An 18,557-nucleotide genomic window follows, 5' to 3' on the forward strand; every position below is an offset into this window, starting at 1 on the left:
TGTGTGATGTTTTTGATTCTTCATGTAACATTCAAGTACAACATCCAACCTGGCATGGGCAAGTAGTGAAAAAGCCCAAGATGTGTTGTGTTGAGGTGGAAATCAGTGAACAAGAAAACCCCTTCCCAGCAGTTCCAGGGGCCTGTCCTCTCTTTGCATCTATCTGTTTTTCTAGTCTGGATCTCAGGTCCCTAAGGTAGTCCTAAAGGCTGCCCAGAATCCTTTCAGTGATTTCTTTCCTCCCATTAAATGAAGTAGTTACTTAAAACCAAGGACAGTATATTGGGCGATACTCCATTATTATAGTTTTAAAAGAGAAATTGGGGTCAAGACTTCACAAAGCAGGCTGGCTAATCACATTAGTTGAGGTTCAGTTACTGAAATAAAGAATCCTCTCTGGCTAGGTTTAGCAGGATAAGGAATTAATTAGCTTGCAGAATTATTGGGAAGGTTGAAGAAAATAGATCTGAGTTGAGCTTTCTAAAAAACTCTCCTGGTTCTCTACATATTTATTCGTGTTCCTTGGTGTTCATCCCTCTACTAGAGTGTAAGGCTCAAAGAACGACAGCCATTGTTTTATTCTCTTCCACACCACCAAACACCTAGAACAGTGTGGCACCTGTAGGCTCTCAATAACATGGTTAAGGTAATAAATTTTAATTCCAGTAGGGATCACTTTGGAATGAGAGAACCCAGAAGGCCTTTTAGTCTACTCCCGAGGGACTGAATAGTTTCAGATTGGAAGACAAATTAAAGAGGGACACAGATACATTACGGGAGGAACTTGGGAGTGTATTAGACAGACTGACAGATAGACATGGTAGGGACTCTGGAGAGAGAAAACCTGGGCTCATGTGCCAGAAGTGGGGATCTCTTCTTATTTCTTTCTAAGGTTGGGGGTGGTTTCACAGTACAACCTTGCAGCCAAGCTCTCTCATCCTCAAGCCAGAGGCAGAGGAGCTGGTACGAGGGCAATGTGTGGCTTCCGACAGCCATTTTAGTATAAACTCACTTCCTGGGTGAGTGGCATGGGGAGTGTATTAGCTAAGGTCTCACAACAGCTCACTGTCAGCTCAGTAGGTGCCTGCCAGAGTCTGTGAACAAGGAAATGTCTGCAACAGATATAGTAGCCGGAGCAGCAGCTGGATGGAGTCTCCCACTACATTCCTATAAAGACTACAAGTTTTGGGTGACTTTTTCGAATTTGGAGATACCTGACTCTGCCAGAGGACTTATAGGGATTTAGCCAAATTGGACCTCACCATCTACTAAACAGCTTTATTACTTTTTCAAGACAGTGCATCAGTGCATCAGTATATAATGTGTTCAAGTTTGACCATCTCTTATCAGAGATGAACACCAATAATGGACTTCTGTGTATGGCTGGCAACTTTTGACTAGGGTTTCATAAATAGAGGAACAACTTACAGGGCTTGAGATAAGGCTGGGCTGATTTAAACATTTTGGGTCAGTTAGACCAGGCAAACCTCAGCTATAAAACCAAAGGCTTGTCAATCATGAGGATTTTCTGACAGATTCTGGTAAGGATCTGGGCAGTCTTAACAAATAGGTACTACAGGGGAGAATACATCCCATCTGGGCCTTGTGGGAGACTCCAAATTACTGCTTTGAGGGCATAGCATAAGCATACAGAAGACAGTAGGGTCTACTTTGTTAGGTAGCATAGAGCTTTCTTTCTTTCCTTCTTTCTTTCTTTCTTTCTTTCTTTCTTTCTTTCTTTCTTTCTTTCTTTCTTTCTTTCTTTCTTTCCTTCCTTCCTTCCTTCCTTCCTTCCTTCCTTCCTTCCTTCCTTCCTTCCTTCCTTCCTTCCTTCCTCCCTCCCTCCCTCCCTCCCTCCCTCCCTCCCTTCCTTTCTTCCTTCCTTTCTCTCTTCATTTATTTATTTGCTCATCATAGAGAAACAAGTTGATCTGTGGAAATGAGAGATCCAGACGGTACACTGCAGGCTGTGCAGGTTCCAGGAGCATCCCTAATACTTTGGAAAGAGTACTGAAATGACAGCAGGCATTTTAGGGACATCAAAAAGCAGCAAAAGGACCTCTGGCTCCGTGCCTTCTCCCTACTCCCTCACCTGCTACCTCTTATTCCCCCTTTCCATCCTTTCTTTCCCTGCATTTTTCCTCTTTTCTTCTTGACTTGATCCTTTTGTTAATAAAGAAGCCATATCTAGCAATATATCTTTAAACCCAATTAAATTCATTCCTGAAAAATTCTATTAAAAAAATCTACTCTAATTCAATAGGAGCCAAGGGACTTGGAACAAGCCTGACACTTATACCTTCAATCACTGAATTTCACTGATAGATTTTACAACAATAATCTGTTATTTAGATAACTACATTTATGTTCTCAATAAATCGAGACCACTGTTAGTTATTCCCTGTGTTTAAACAAAAAAGAAAGGCAAGAGGCTGTGAAGCTTTTATTATGTTCACAAAGGAGCAACATTGAACCAAATGCCTGAGCCTGGGGAGTTAGAGATGGTTGACCAGTTAGCGAATTCTACCCAAATTGCCCACTCCCAGTATATTTTATCTTAGTTTAAAAATTGACTATGTTTACTCAGCACTAAAAGGGATGTCTCCATCAACCTCACCTCCCCACCTCCACAGGGAACACTGTGGAAGAGGAAGTGGACCAAGTGTACGAACAAGAGGGGTTGGAGGACACCAAGGAAACAAGGCCTTGTAAACACAGCAGGGTCAGTCCACCCATGAACTCAGAGCCCTGGGCAGCATGCACAGGGCCTGCACAGGTCTGCACCAGATAGGGGCTCTAGTGCTGAAAGAAGTGGACACATCTCCCATTCCTCACCCAGAAACTATCTCTAATTAATAGTCATTTGCAAATGAAAATTTAATTTCTTCCAAGGGATTCTAACTGGGGAAACAGTGACTCTCAAGAGCAGGCTCCATGCCCAGCAGTCGATGGCCTATAGAAAACCAGCTCAAGAGCATCTTTGGTGGTTGGTTGTGATGTTGAGTAAGGGCGCTAGGGTTTTTGCTTTGTTTACTTTTACCTTACAGGTCCTTTCCGTATGCATTATCTTTTGCTTTTGTGTCTTCCTAGGACTCCTATGTGTGTAAACGTGTGTGTCTCTGTGTCTATTTGTGTTTCTTGTGCTTTTTCCTTTTTTTAAAGGCTTACTTCTGTTGTTTGTTTTGTCTTATTCTAATTTGTTTGTTTTTTATTTATCCTATTTTATTTTTATTCCTTAGATTCATTTATTTATTATTTTTTAGAGACAGACAGGGTGTTGATCCAGATTTGAATTAGGGGAGGTACAGAGGACCTGGGAGAAGAAGGGGGAAGGGAAACTGTAATCAGAACATATTGTATGAAAATGTATATATTTTCAATAAAAGTAAATATGTTTTGTTAAAAAAAAATTGAGCTGGGCGTGGTGTCACACACCTTTAATCCCAGCACTTGGGAGGCAGAGCAAGGCAATTTTCTGAGTTCGAGGCCAGCCTGGTCCACAGAGTGAGTTCCAGGACAGTCAGGGCTACACAGAGAAACCCTGTCTCGAAAAACAAAAACAAAAACAAAAACAAAAACCAAAAAATTAAATATGTTTACCCATTACACGGGCTAAGAAAGAGTTGACTTATCTGATGTAGACAATATACTCTCCTACAGTTGGAGATATGTGTCTAACAGACCATCAGTTCCCAGGCCTTCAACAGAACAGGAAAGCCTCAGTATCCCCTTTGCTAGACAAAAGACATATATGGCAACTTTCAAACACATTGATACAAAGAATTACAATGAACCCTGGAGTCGACTGAGACATCACAGGAACCTTGGAGCTAGTAAATTTCATAGCAAATATTCTTCAAGTGGCACACGATTCTCACTCTTATGTGTGTGCATGTATATGTGTTTGTATGTGTGCTTGTGTATGTAAGGGTGCACATGTGAACATGAATATATTTGTATGTAGGCTAGAGGTCAATCTTCAGTTTGGTCCCTTAACAGCAATCCATGTGTGTGTGTGTGTGTGTGTGTTTGTGTGTGTGTGTGAGTGTGTGATGTGCATGTATGTGCATTTTTGTGTGAATGCAGATATTCACATATCATGGTATACATTGGGGAAGGATGGCTTTGCTTGTCATTCCTCACCTTTCACCTTATTTGAGACAGGGTTTCTCTTTTGTTGATTGATGCTGTGTATCCCAGGTCCATGGGCTTCTGGGCATTCTCCTGTCTCTCCCTGTTCAGTACAAGCATATGCCACCACACCTGGATTTTCATGGGTGGTGAGGCTATAACTCAGGCCCTCATGCTATGCAGCAAGATAGGTTACTATCTCCCCAGACACTGCATTATTCTTGTAATGGTTTCTGTATTTGTTTGCAAACTCTCTTGAGGTAGAAACTGGAATTGCTGTACATTCTTTTTTTTTTAAAGCTGTTGTCAGTTCTTGTAAAAATATTTTTTTTTTCTGTAAAGGGAAATTCTGAAAGTTACTGCTTAAAGTGGCATTTGAGTGCTGTCAATGACCTAGTAAATCCCTGACTGAAGATTCACCTCCCATGAGTCTTCCATCATTAATCGGGAGGGAAATTTCCATCTGATCTTCATTAATCCCTTTCTCACTGTTATTAACCACATAGAGGCCCTCACTTTTCATTAGCTGTATTCTAAATGTGTGCTGGCGTTGATCTTGAGATACCATGTCTGAGTACATCCATGAAGCAGGCAAGGCAGGCTATCATAGGGATACACTCAGAACACTTAGACATGAGCATTGCTGTGTGCAAGGTACTCTGAGATCCAGCAAAAAATGTTATTCTGAAGCCTCAAAAAAAATAACACAGGAACCAATATCTGACTTACCTGCTATGGATATTGGTTATTTTTGCACATTTTGGCTCATTAAGTAAGCTAGAGCATGCAAGAAGTGAAACTTTATTCCTAGATAGCAAACAATTTTTACTGAAGAATTCATTCTTGGTGGTGAAGAAAATGTATTCTTTCTCAACCTAGGGTAAACTGTTAACTTACAAATTGATAAATTACTAATTTACTTTCTAAATAACAAATACCTATTTCTCCCTCCTGAAGCCACACTCATTTCCAGAGAAAAGGATTATGAAAAGTCATAGTTAAAAGGCTAGCTACTTGTTCAGTTTAATACTGATCAGCACTGAGTCTACTGTTACAGCTCAGTTTTATTGGGAGACACACACACACACACACACACACACACACACAAAATCCTAACGTGGTAGAGAAGAGGTTGGACCAAGCAAGGCTCTCTCTCTTCCTTTCTCTCCTCTCTTTCATTTGTATAATATGCCTAGGTTTGTTTTAAAGCATTATTTTTCTTATTTTCTATGATTATAGATGCTTATAGAAAAATATCCAGAAAGACAAATACTACATGTTTCCCCTAATAGGTAGAACGTTGATTTTAATTTTTATATGCCACTCCCCACATGTGTGTGCAAGAGCATGCATGTGCCCTCATGTGTATAGGTCATACAATTAGAAAGGAAACCACAAGCAGAGACAAACAGAGATCTTAAGGGAGGTAGGGCAAAAGAAAAAGAGAATGATAGAGTATATGTATTAATATCATGAAAGGCAGATGGGGGTTACCAGATAAGGAAAGCATCCAGAAGGAGAAGGGGGAGGATGGTGGAGGGAAGATCACCAAACAATGTATGAAGTGTTACAACAAAACCCACTGTTCTGCATGCCAGACAACATTTAAGAAAACATGCACAAAGAGCCTGATGAAGGTTGGGAAAGTCAGTCTTTCAGGTGTAGATCATGTGGACTCCAGGAGGAGCAACAGACAAAGGGGGCAGGGTGGAGGGTGAAGTATTGCTGTGAAATAAGCAGTGGGGTTGTGATAGGGGTAAATCAGTGATATGAATTTTATTGAAAGGTCCACTGACTGACTCCTCACTTGGGCACTTCCAACAGTGTGTGGCCAATGGCAAGGGTCACACAGTCATGACGGCATAAAGCCCCGGGTTTCAACAAGCTACCTTTCATGGAATTCTCCTTTCTCCGTACTCCTGTAGTCCCCACTGGCTGGCACCAGAGCGCTCACTTCATTTGTCTTCCGCATGAGCTCTGTCCCAAGCCATCATTAGACTGGCACCATCACCATGTTTCTTCCTCCTGGGTCATGTAGTACTGCTTCCCCTACCCCCTCACCCATGGCAAGGTTCATGTCTGATTCCCCTATAAGGAATGGAAAGCATAGCCAACGTACTTGATTTTCAGTGACTCAAGACCCTTTAGCAATGAAGCCCCAAAGACCAATGGAAAACTATCTTTGACGACAGTCTTGTCAAAGTGGACAGAAGGGTGTGGCCTGATGCTGATGAATATGCACTTAGCAAGGCCATATTCTTCAAATTCTTGGCCTCCTGGTGTTGGGAAAGACCCTTCTGGAATGACATTCTTAGGATCTTTACTTAAAGAAAGAAGATCAAATACTTTTTTCATGACTTGCTTTGGAGGCAGTCAGATCTTCTGGCTTCTAAGGTCTTCTCAGTTTCCTTTAACTTAACCTACTCAGCATCTCTGGATAGCATATTTTGTAGTAGCATTTCCTGTATTCCACATAGCAGTCTAAAGGGAAAACCAGGTCACAGGCGCAATCACAGAACGTCTTTCTCTGTGTTCCAGTTTCCACATTTTGAGATTGCCACAGTAGGCCTTACAGGTTCTACAAACCAGTCTGCTCCTGGCTGAGACCCACTGGAATGCTTCTGAAGGTAGAGATGCTAAAATGCTGCTGCTCTGGCACTGCAGGCTTCTTGGGTTGGTGCTATCCTTTCCAGTTCACCAGCCACCTGCTGTACCCTGTGCCCTGGCCCTTGAACTCTTGCTGAAATCCGGGAGAACTCAGGTGGCTGCCTCATTCTCTGATTTGCTCCTGTGCATTAAACAACATGGTTTTCATCACAGCCAAATACTCAAACAACTGTAAAACTCAATTATCCCAACACTTGCAGTGTGAAATTCTGATATGTCTGTCTCCATCAATGGACTCCTCTCTTGCCAAATTTTAACATGAGCTGAATTTAAGAGTAGTTTTCAGATTCTCCTAGTAACTGTCTAGAACATATATTTCAATCCCCCATTAAATAAAAATTTGTTAAGCCGGGCGTGGTGGCGCATGCCTTTAATCCCAGCACTCGGGAGGCAGAGGCAGGTGGATTTCTGAGTTCGAGTTCGAGGCCAGCCTGGTCTACAAAGTGAGTTCCAGGACAGCCAGGGCTACACAGAGAAACCCTGTCTCGAAAAACCAAAAAAAAAAAAAAAGAAAGAAGAATTTGTTAGAAGAAATAACTCAGCCTTGTCAGAAAACAATAATACCAATGAATAGTCATTTACATGTGCATGAGCCTTGACTTTTTTGTTTTGTTTTGTTTTTTTGAGACAGGGTTTCTCTGGGTAGTTTTGGCTATCCTGGAACTCACTCTGTAGACCAGGCTGGCCTTGACTAAAGAGATCTACCCACCTCTGTCTCCTGAGGGCTGGGATTAAAGGCATGCACACCGCAGCTGGCACTTGGATGATTTTTTCATATACCTGTGTATGTTCAGGGTACAGATTGAACAGACTGTGCTGAAAAGTCCTATCAATAAGCCCAAGCTTTGTTACCGTGACAACCCAAGTAACTGAATGATTAACAGTGAGGGGGCCACTCTATTTGTGAGGCTCATTTGATGAATACAAAGAAGGATTTGGTGGGACAAGTAGAAAATCAGTACAGTTATTTAGCAACATGCTGTAAAAATCCAGTTTTTTTTTTTTTTTTTAATTATTTAAAGAATGTCTTAGGTCAGGCATGGTGGTACACACCTTTAATCCTAGAGTTTGGGTGCTTGAAGAAGGATAACAAATTCATGCCCAGTTTAGGCTAGCTGAGGAGACCTTGTCTCAACCTAAAAGTTTCTGAATGACCTCAGCAACGATGCTCATGACAGGTGATACTATCAACAACAGACAGTAATTGTTTCACGTCTTGGCGCACATTGGAGTTCCTAGTAAGTCCAATGTATGGATAACAATGGCTAATTGCCTGGATCACTCCTATGCATAATGAGTTAAGGAGTGGTGTACCTTGCTTCCCTTTCCACTCCCTACCTCACCCACAAAGGAGGGAAGGAAGTCCCAAATCCAAAAGGGACTAGGTCTGTGGAAGTGGAGGGTGGGATGATAGGGTTGTACTGAGCCCTCTTTGAGGCATTCCCGAGCTCTCAAGGACACCACAGATTGCCTTAGGCTAGCCCTTTCCTCCTTGGAATGTGGATCTCAGAGACTGATTTTCCATGGCACGTGCTTCTCGGAATCTCAGCCACGTTCACTCTGCAGAGAGCTTGACCAGGCGCCTGCTTGTGTGTCTGTTCTGTGTTCTCTGGAATCTCATCGCTGACAGCTGGCCCCCTGAGGACACGTCTCTCTAGTCACGGCGTCACTGAAAGTTTATGGTCTTTAGGATTTGGCTTTTCTTGACTCCTCAGTCTCAGATGCACAACCAGCTTCTGTTTAAACCATCAGATGAGGTTCTGAGCCTTTGTTCAGTCCCAAGGATTTTCCTAGGAGCCCCAGGATTGCCTATGGATTAGTGGCGGGGAGTCCTGATGATTGGCGTTGTCCTCTGGAAAAGTCCTATCTCTGTGCTTTGCAGACTTAATATTTTATTATTATTGTATTCTTAAATTATGAGGTGATTGAGGAGGGAAAATGTGGGCTTTCTGCAGAGGGGTGAAAGCTTACAAATCTAGAATAAAAAAAAAGTTGAAGTATTTTGAACCTCTTCAATAACTGTCTCTTATGTGGATAATATAATTACTAGTGGAAAAATGAATAAGAACTCAAACCCAATAAATTATATTTCCATTGAATTTCTTTCCTTATACTCTAAGGGAACAGGATTGTCGAATGCTTTCCTGCCACCTTATTTTTTAAGTGCTAAGACATGACATAGTACGCACTTTAATGTATTCGCTCATGTCCAGTTTCAACAACACTGGGAGGGAATTAGTACCCCATAATTCATGCTGTAAGGTGCCTTATTACAATTATAAAATTTTATTATAAAATGTTTTTTTAATATTTATATTGTTAATTAAATGACGATGGATTACTCATAAATTCAGAACAGAGAATTATGGTTCATTACTTCCTGCTCAGACTTCTTATTAGCCAATCAGAATATTTGCTTTCTTTCCCTACACGTATAGATGCTTGACGGCGAAGCTTGCAATGTTGCTGTCCTTTGAAAGTTGTCTCCAAAATAAGAAACTCTCAGAGCAGTTTATCTGCAAAGAAGGTGATACAAAGCTGTCATTTTTTTGGGGTGATTTTTTGAGGCACCGTGTGATATTTTTTAAATCTTCTTTTGAATTTTGGTTTCTACAGAGAGTTCTACTAAAAGCGACTACTGTAAAGACAGGTGGAGCCTTATGTAGAGACTTCTGCTTGCTTTCATACACACTGCTTTGGCTGTCACCTGAGTTGTGACCGAACATTAAATGAAGACATACAAACACCTAAGCAGCAACCAAAAGGTAGAAAGATGAGAGACTGCAAGAGAATCTTCCAGACCTTCACTGTCTGTAACATAGCCTTGTGGCCACACACGACTGTTCAGTAGTTAAAAATGTGAGAAGTGTGACTGAGAAATAGAATTTCAGATGTTATTTACTTTTAATTAATTAATATGTGAGCTATTGCATTTTTTAAAGCCCACTCTCCCAGTCACGTTCTGGCTCTGTTTTGTTAACAGGCTAGGTTGGAAGGCCATGCGACTGAGGAATTTTTGGTGGTCGGAGTTAAAGCCAAAGCACAGGGAAGATGGATAGTGCAGAAGGGCTCCACAGGCTTCTATGCTACACTGCCTACGGTGGGGGGTGTGGCTTTGGTGAAGGGGGTGACACTTAAAGAAACCCTGCTGAGAATCAGGGCACACTGGCACCAAGGCCCTGTGTACATGTGGTTACAAATGTTTTCTTCTCGCTCATTCTGCTCTTTTGTTGAACGAACACTTTCAAACCAACCACTGTCTTATTGACACTTTTTTCCCTTTTGGTTAGTAATGTTGTAAACCTGGGACACTTGTGAAAACGTGGATCAGATCCAGCGGGCCTCTGGTGCAGCTTCCATTCTGCATTTCTAGGAAGGTGCCTGTGATGCACATGGTTGAGGACCACCCTGGAGTCTAGAGGCTCTAGAAGGTCTAGAAAACATTTGCATTTCACACCTTCAGTATCAACCCTGTCCTAATTACTGGTTTAAACATAAAAGGTTCCCACTATCCAGAAATCAATATGCTTTTAGTTTTAAACTCAGACTGGGAACATTTGTCTGGGGACCAGGGAAGACAGAAGGTTGTTGTGTTTGGAGAAATGAGGCTCATTACGTGCAACACCAAGACTGGTGTAAGTATGCACTGATGTGACTGACCATACTGGCATTCTGGAGGTGTTTAAAAAGCAAGGAGGAAAAACCGGAGAGGAGAACCCAGTCAGATTTTTTTATACAAATAGCTACAATGCTGTATTTCAGTGTTGTTGTGACTACTCTTTATAGCCCCATGCTTTTACAGCAAGCTGTGATTTAGAGCTAGTTGAAGAAGGAATCGATTGTAGGTAGAGGCCAGCTATTGATCAGAAAAAGGGAATGGAAAACTGGAATGCTTCTTAAATAGAGAAAAATTCAGAATTAGAAGTCAGGTGGCAGCAGGGCCACTGTTTGAAACAAATACAAGGAGTACCGCTTCATGGCATCTAGATGCACTCTGGGATGTTTGGCTTTCTGATAAAGATGGAGGGGCTGAGAATTCTATGGAGCAACAAATTCAGAAGGAATGAGCCTTCTATGTCTTGTTAAGTCTTCCAGACAGCGGAGTCTGCGGAGCGAGCGAAGCTGCCCAAGAGGATTGTTGAGCGGTATGAAGGCTCAGGGCAGTGGCTATCAGGAAGATTTACATGGAAACTAATAGAGCTTTCTCAGTTATTTCTGCTGTCTAGACTTGAACCAGGATGAAGCTGAGCAGAAACCTAATGTTCTGGGCCTCCACACATGCTTCATGCTTTGTGTAGTGCTTTTCTAAGTTCAGGAATTCAGTGTTTTGGGGAAAGGAACGTTAAGATGAAAGCAGAGGCCTATAGGTCTCCCACTCATTCATCTCTTGGGAAGCTGAGACAGTTTCTTGTTTTAATTTTTTTGTTTAACTATGAGTCTGAAACCTTTGTCGACTTGGTGGCAATCAATATGGATAAATTGACACCTTGTTTGGTCAGTGGTGCCCATGCCTCCTTCCATGTGTCTTCTCATTTGTAAAGTTAGGAACTGGATCCAGATCTCTGTTCTGTCTTCCTCAGTTCTGACAGACTCTCTTTCTTTAGTTCTTACATTGTCTATCCCTTTTCACAAGTCTGTTATTTGTTTGCACCCTCAGAATGTCCCACCCTCAACCTGAAGTCTCCATCCCTATTCCCACTTTGCCAGTGGCTTTCCAATCTCCATTGTTTCTTTAGTGAAAATTTATGTATTGGCTCCTTAACACTTTATTAACTGTTGGGAGGCAAATTTTCTAAATGAAACATCTAGCGCCTCTGTATGAGTTTCCATGATGTCTTGGCTGGGGTTAAAGTTGAAGATTTGTTAATTAATCTGTTTACTTCTGATTTCAGTTCTAAACACTCTGTCAAGACAGTAGGACAGAAGTTGTCAATGTCCTCCACATAACAAAATCAAAGACCTCTTCCTGGGCCTATGTGTTAGAGCCCCTGGATTAGACACTGTTAACTTCCAACTTCCTGTGACATGATCATCTTTCCTAGATTTCTTTTGATCTCCTAGACCCCATTTCTCACCTTTCCAACCTGTGCCCATCTAGACCCCCATTTGAGCTCTAGATGTGTATACCCCTCTGCCAACTTGACAGTTCTAACTCTGATATTTTCCTTATAAGAAATTTAAATGAATATATCACAAACTGAATCCCAAACTGGTGTTCATTCCTAATTCTTACAGTATTGTTGCTATCTACACGTTGCCCCTAACTAAAAACTCTTTCCATTACATCCTTTGTTCAACCAAAACCAAAGTCCTATCAGTTTCTCCTGTGTCTGACCACCTCACTCTTTCCACTGCCAAGACATCAGTCAAAGCGAAGGTCATCTCTCAGTGGGATGTCTGAGAAATCCCTGTAATTGGTTAAGGTCTTATTCCTTAGTGTCACTTTGAAGGATCCCTTCCATATACTTACTAACCATACTAAAGTGCTTCGATTTCTGATCCAATCCAGTATCAATCCCCTCAACCTTTGACCTTGCAGATCTCCTCCTCCTCCTCCCCACTCCATTTTTTTATGCCTCCTTCCTCAGCTTCCTTGGCATTTTAAGATCTCAGCTCGCTGTTTCTAAAAGCTGTCTCTGACATCATAGATCAGATCTCCTGCTCCATCTTCTTGGCACATGGGTACCTCACGCCACAACATCACTATACTTTAAAAACATCACTGACTCACAAGATTAAATTATGAGCAGGGACAAAACTACATTTAAATCATTGTGTACTCTACACAGTAAACCCCTGCTTAGACCTAATAGGTGCTCATTACACACATGTCAGATGGTGAGCTGAGCCAGTATTCATTTTGTAATTTATCTTATCAAAACAACCACAATCACTTTGAAAACAAGAAGCTGATTTTTTTCCCTTCTATGTCTTAATTGCCAGCATGAAAGCCAACACGTGGTGGGAGCCAGACACATAGATGCTGACTGAGAACAGCCTCTCAGTTTCCGTGTGTCAAGTAATGTACAGTTTTACTTATGGAAGAATAATACTGCCTGTGAATGTATAGCATTGAGATCCTATATGAAAGGATCACTGAAGAATAAATACTTTTTCCCAGAATATGGCCAAACTACTTCTATAAAATAGATTGGAAACATTTTCAAGACTTACAAAAAGTCCCAGCTATCCCCCTGCCCCAGACATCTGAGCAAGTGTTTGCACATATCCCGGGCTACTCTCTCTTTCAAAGCACTACCACTTAGAATAACGTTTCAGTTTAGCAGATGGAAACCACACTTTACTAAAACACAAAACAGCACAGTGCCAAGCCATAGCTCAGCTGGTAAAGCACTTGCCACACAAGGGTGAGGGCTGGAGTTTGGATGCCAGCCCCCATGTAAATGCCAAGCATGTAATCCCAGTGCTCAGGAGATAACACAGGATCCCCAGAGCAAGCTGGCTTGCTATGCTGGCCAAACAACTGTAGGCTGAGAGTCTACGTGAAGAGACCCTGTCTCAATAGATCATGTGGAGAGTGATCAAGGAAGACTCCTGATATCAAAATTAGAGCTCTAGATGCACATACATACATGTGCACATGCTCCTTCTCACATGCACATACCTCCCCCTCTCCCATGTACTGCAGAAACATATATATTATACATGCAGAATAAAGAGAGGACTTAGGTGAAGCAGGCTGGCCAGTTCTCTGTAAGTGCTAATCATTTTCCCCAAGATACTTTTAACAACTGGAGCTTCAGGGCAGCTTTTAAATCTGGCGTACTTTTCCAAGACAGCATTGCAGTAAGCATAACTCAGAGGACCCAGAGTCTTGCCAGCTCCTCCTGAGGCTGAAGAAAGCATGCAAGAGCCAGAGTTCAAATGTTACCATGGACTGTACTGAAAAGAGGTTTGGACAGAGTGGGAGAGGCACCACTAGCCACAGCTCTCTGTTGTCCCAGCGGGGGATCCATCCATGTGCAGCAAGGGGAAGAAATGAGAGTACCTGCCATGGGGATTTGAGAGGGAAATTGATTGCACACATTTAAATACATGAGGCTAAGGCTTCTGCCTGACAGTGAAACTCTTACATTCTGCCTCGAGGGACTTGAGAATGGGAACTTGAGGGTGGATGCAGAGAATACTGTGGATTGTCTTTATCCTGGGAAGCCAGTGCATCCTGGGTACAAGCCAGAAAGTCTCCCAGACCATGAGGATGACATTAAGTTCAGGGCAAAGGTGGTGCTGAGTCCCTGCTGTGTGGCTTGGCAATCCTGCTTGCCATTTGCTGCAAGGCGTCGTCGTCCAGAGGGAGCTCATCTGCAAGGCTGCACAGTCTTGGCTCTGGCCCCACTCATTTATTGGTCAATTGAAGGTGATAGAAAAACATGCTGAATGAAATCATGGAAAGGTAGAGGGACCAGCAACCTCAGGCTTAACCCTTGACGGCCTAAGTTCTTACAGAGCAAACCGAGGTGGACCAACAGCATCAGCACCTGTATGGACTTGTGGGAAACATACATTGTCAGACTCCTGTCTAACCCCAGTCTGGCTGAAGCAGAGGCTCTGGAGATGGCCCTCAGCCATCTGTGTTTTAAGATGCTCTCTGAGAGCAAGATCCGAGAGCTCCCTGCTTAAAGTGCTGAGAGAACATAAAAGTTAGTGTTTTCCAAATAACAAAAATGAGTAATAATAAAGCTATAATCATGCAGAATGAATGTAGCTAGCAGTTATGCTGAGAAAGTTGGGGAGATCAGAGGGACAGATCTTTTGAGATGATTTGGCAGAGCCAGCTCCAGCGGCAACCACAGGTAATGTTAGGTCGATTCGTTAGCTGCCTATGCAAGAACTTGTTGTGTCAGAACACTTCAATAGCATAGGCAGTGGACATCTTTTCTCTTCTGTCTTCAAGGTCAGTGAGGTTTGGCTGGGCAACCTGTGTGTCTGAGCAGTGCTCAGTCTTGTTTGGGTTTGGGTTTTATTCATGCGTTGTCTTTCTCCTGGGACCCCCAGCTAACCCAGCCATGTTCTTGCCTGATAGCGATTGACATCAGACTGCACAAGCCCAAACAAGTAAGCCCTCTGGAGGGCTCAGCTTAGAGCTGGCACAAAAGCCTCTTTTCCTCATCCGATTTACCACATTGAGTCACGTGTCCAGGTCCAGATGGCAAATAGATTTGCCCCTCTGAGAATAGAATCTGAACATTTACATGGAAAGGGGAATATATTAATTACTCTTCTTGTTGCCATGACAAAATCAATGTAAGGAAGAAAGTGGATCAAAGTTTGAGGTTCCATTGTGGCAGGGAAGACATGGTGATGAGAACACAGGGCTTGGGTCAGACGGTCACATTGCCTCCGCAAAGAGTGGCTGCTGGCATTTTCTTTTTCCTTTTTATCCAGTGTAAGGCCTCAGCCCATGGGACAACTCTGCCTGCATTCAGGGTGGGCCTTTCCCTTTCCCAGTTAAACCTTTCAAAACATCCTAGCATGTTCACCCAGAAGCCTGGCCCCTAAACGAGTCTAAAATCTAGCCGAGCTGATAGCGCTGATGGAGCATCACTGAGTTATAGGAGGAGACAGGGGCTGGGAGCACGCAACAGTGGCCAAGTCTGACTTTCATACTATTAGCAGGACAAAAGTAATTTTGACTAGAGAGAACAAAATGTTCATTTTTACTTCTAAGTGAATACTGCTTTGCTCTCTTTAGTTGTGTTGGATGCCTCTCAGGAGGGACAGGTTGAATTCGACTCATCGGGCACACAGGTGAAGAATAAAGGCAAGGCCCTTTTGAGCCTCACAGTAACTTGGTAAGATTTAAGGTTCTTTGTTTCTCAGCTGCATATCAAACTGAATCCTTAAAGACATATCTATAGATAGGAACTTCATAGCCATGATGGCCTCCTGGTCTCAAGGGGGACCTGTGACAGGTCGTGTGTGCTTGGAATGAGATCTCGAAGTGGAATCCACCCTCTCAGTGTTCTGGGGTCAGTTTAAGGACATTCTAAATCAACTGTCAATACAGCAATGCTGTCTGCAGTGTGCTCGACATTTCCAGGGGTGACTGGACATTGGACGGAAGCTCAAACCAAAGTGGAGACCATTCTTTGAGATGTGCCACAGTCATGAGTGTGTCTCCTTCCCTATCTATTCCCTGCTGACACTTGTATGGTAGGAACACGTAGGACTGCATACAACTCCCCTTAATTGGATTCAACTCACAAAGCCAAGCCCTCTTATAAGTTGGTGGCCAAAAATGCAGTTTTATGTATTTACTTGTTTTTTTCCGTATATTATGGGATGGAATGGTCTATCTTCTCTGTTCTGAGTCTTCTGAAGAAGAAACTCAGATAATTCTGAAAACCCTCTTATTTTATTTTTAATGTTTTAAAGTGTTAATTAATTAATGCCATGGTATGTGTATGAAGGCCAGAGGACAACTTGTGGGAGTCAGTTCTCTCCTTTCATCACGTGGGTCCTGGTGAATAAAACTCAGGTCATCGGGCTTGGTAGCAAGCAGCTGCTAAGCCATCTTGTACACCTCTGAGTTTCCTATGAAGAGTCCAGCCTGAGCCAATGACATAACAAGAATCACGCAGGTGGAGAACAGCCAGTGTGTTCACCCACCTCAGCTTCCTGACAGGTGGAGTGATCAAAGTCCTATGAATCCAGCGCAAAGTGAGCAGAGAGGACTTTACAATCTGAGGATATTCATGGAACTGAACCTGTGACTTGAAAGAAAATAAAATTGCTTGCAGTTAGGTGATTAGCAGGATAAGACCACTGAACCCCTGAGCCTGTTGGACAGTGACCTTCGGGGGTGGGAGGGAACACTGGGCGTAGAGCCGGAGACAGAGCTCAACTGCCTATCCAATACTGCAGTTATTTGATTAGAAGCTGAATTTTGAAAAAAGCTTCAGGGTTCAGTATGATCGGGGAGTGGGCAGCCAAGACTTCTCTGACACCAGTGAGCCCTCGCAGGGTCCCCCTCTAGGCACCCTTGTCATGGGTGCCACCAAATGCTTCTGCTTTTAGTTTGCTGGGGATTCAGCCCTTCCCTCTTCTTTTTAATGATGCCCTAACAGGAGGATGCAGAGATACGGGGCTGTATAGCCTGGCATGTGAGTGCTTCCCCACTGCGTGCTGCTGTTATGTGCAGGAAGCAGCCGCCGCCAACCGCTGTTTTATTAATAATGAGGCATTCACATAAATTCCATGCAAAATTGATTTTTGACTGTTATATAAGAATCAAATACCGGGCTTTAAAAAGTAATTGAGAAATCTATTTGTAATTTACTTTGCCTATAAGAACCCACTGTCCTGCCATAAACAATTTTACAGTATTTTCCCCCCTGTTAAACAGCTATTTTTATACATCTGTTTGGCTTCTTTTCTATGACATGCCGTCAGGAGATGTAATGAATACAGGTTTGAAACAACATGTGGCCGCAATCTCTTACAGGTCTGTTTTCAAGCAAGTAGTGATAGTGTTCTTATCCCAGTGCAGGTGACAATGCTAATGGCTAATTATCTGACATGGGGTGTTGACTGATGGGTCAGGCACACACTTCTGAAGAGAGTGCAGCATGAGAAATAGCTAAGCACACAGAAAGACAACAAAGACCCAAACAATCATAGAAACAAACGACAACAAAGGCCCCAACCGACAAACCAAAAACAGTTTCCTACTTTATTATTTTTTTCAAAGCACAATTGGAATTTGTTTAGGAATGATTTAACATAGATTTAAGCATGAACATTATGGGAAGGAAACATTAAGGGAGAGACACAGAAAGAGATAAGACTTGGGAAAGAGGCTGTATGCACTCAATCTATAGGTGTGGGTTCTCAAGAGAGTCACCGACCCTTCCCTTTAAACCTCTGATTAAACAGGGTTTTGGGGGGAACCTATTCAGCATTCTGTAGTTCTGTCTAAAGTAAAGGCAACCGACAGGCATAGAATAAGTACAATGACTTATGTGAAATTAGGGGGAGATTACAAAAGACAAATGATTAGCATCAAAAAGGCAACAGGGCAATATTTCCATATTCTGGCTTAATTTCCAGTTTAAAAATATTTGTTTATTGACTTTCTGGGAGATCAAACCCAGGGCCTCTCTCATGTAAGCACAAATCCTCTCTCACTGAGTGACACCCCAACACCGCTTTCTCACAGGGCGATTTTGCAGTCGAGAGAACACTTTTCTGTTCTTATTCCAGAACCTATTTTTTTAAAAAAAAATCCATTTCCATTGTTTTACATATATTCTACATAGGATAGAATTTCAATCGAACATGTTGAATTTTGCACAGTTATGTGAACATTACCACGAACAAGTTAGAAGATCCCAATCCCTGCCAAAAGCTCCCATCCTCCTGAACTCACGGCTCCACGCTACTGCTGCTTTGCTTGTGATGGTGGTGGTGGTCTTGCCTTTTCCAGAATGTGATGGTAATAGATCCATGGCACACAGTCTTTGGTTAAGCTTTCTTCATTTGGCATGCTTTTGAGATTCATTCATGTTGTAGAGTATATTAATATTTAGTTCCCTTTAATGGCAGCCTGGATTCCATAGCATGGCTACATCACAGTTTATCCACACAGTGGTTAATAGACACTTGGGTTGCTTTTAGTTTTTGTCTCTTAAGAGTAACATGGTTAGGAACATTCATGTTCACATTTGTGTGGACATAGGTCTTAATTTACCTCGTGACTGAGAGAGATGGTTAGGTGGTGTGCCTGGAGTGGGCTTAAC

Source organism: Mus caroli, unplaced genomic scaffold (assembly GCF_978045245.1).
Source record: "Mus caroli unplaced genomic scaffold, Mus_caroli_1 scaffold_2, whole genome shotgun sequence".
Lineage (NCBI taxonomy): Eukaryota > Metazoa > Chordata > Mammalia > Rodentia > Muridae > Mus > Mus caroli.